Genomic DNA, 1,024 nt, shown 5'->3' on the forward strand with positions numbered 1-1,024 from the left:
ATTATCATCCTCAGTGAAGTACGTCCGCCCGCGACCGACAAATATCTGCTCTCACTTATATGTGGAACCTAAAAAAAGGATACAAATGAACTTATTTACAAAACAGAAAGACTCACAGACATAGAAAACAAACTTACGGTTACCAAAGGGGAAAGGGTGGGGAGGGATAAACTGGGAGTTTGGGATTAACATATACACACTACTATATATAAAATAGATAACTAATAAGGACCTGCTCTATAGCACAGGGAACTCTACTCAGTATCCTGTAATAACCTATAATGGAAAAGAATCTGAAAGAGAATATATACCTTTAGCATTTGAGCTAGACTTTCAGAGGTAGTAGGTATGTGTTGGGTGGAGAAAAGGACAAAGGGCCTCTAGGCAGTAGAGGCAGCATATACAAAGGTACAGAGGTATGAGAAGAATATGGGGGCTGAGGAAGCAGTGAGTGACAATGAAGAGCTATAGCACAGGGCCTAGGGGAAACAGTGGGTGACATGTCTGTAAAGTACATATAGTTATGATATCTTAAATAATAATTCACTCTGGGATTAAAGTGAAGGATGAACTAGAGGCAGGGAGACAAATAGGATGCTATTCAAATAATCTCGGGGAGGGGAGGGCCTGGGAAAAGACAGTGGCGAAGCAAGCTAGAGCTTCGAGAGACATTTCTGAGATTAGAGCAGTCTTATCTATGACAGCAAGGTTATCAGTGGTTAAAGAGAAAGCGTAGGTGACAATGCCCCGTAAGACTATTACATTGATTTAACTGAAATTTGACAAAAAAGGGGACTACAATCCACCCCCCACATATTAATAGGACTTTAGGTCTGCAAGTGGGAAAGTCTACGGGATTTTGCCTCAGTTAATGCCGAGGTTGTTTGCCCACCGGAATCTAGAATGTTCTTCTCAGTCAAAGAAGATACCAAGGGGCTTCCCTGGTGGTGCAGTGGTTGAGAGTCCGCCTGCCGACACAGGGGACATGGGTTTGTGCCTCGGTCCGGGAAGATCCCACATGCTG

Source organism: Neophocaena asiaeorientalis, unplaced genomic scaffold, assembly GCF_003031525.2.
Source record: "Neophocaena asiaeorientalis asiaeorientalis breed wild unplaced genomic scaffold, Neophocaena_asiaeorientalis_V1.1 scaffold714, whole genome shotgun sequence".
Lineage (NCBI taxonomy): Eukaryota > Metazoa > Chordata > Mammalia > Artiodactyla > Phocoenidae > Neophocaena > Neophocaena asiaeorientalis.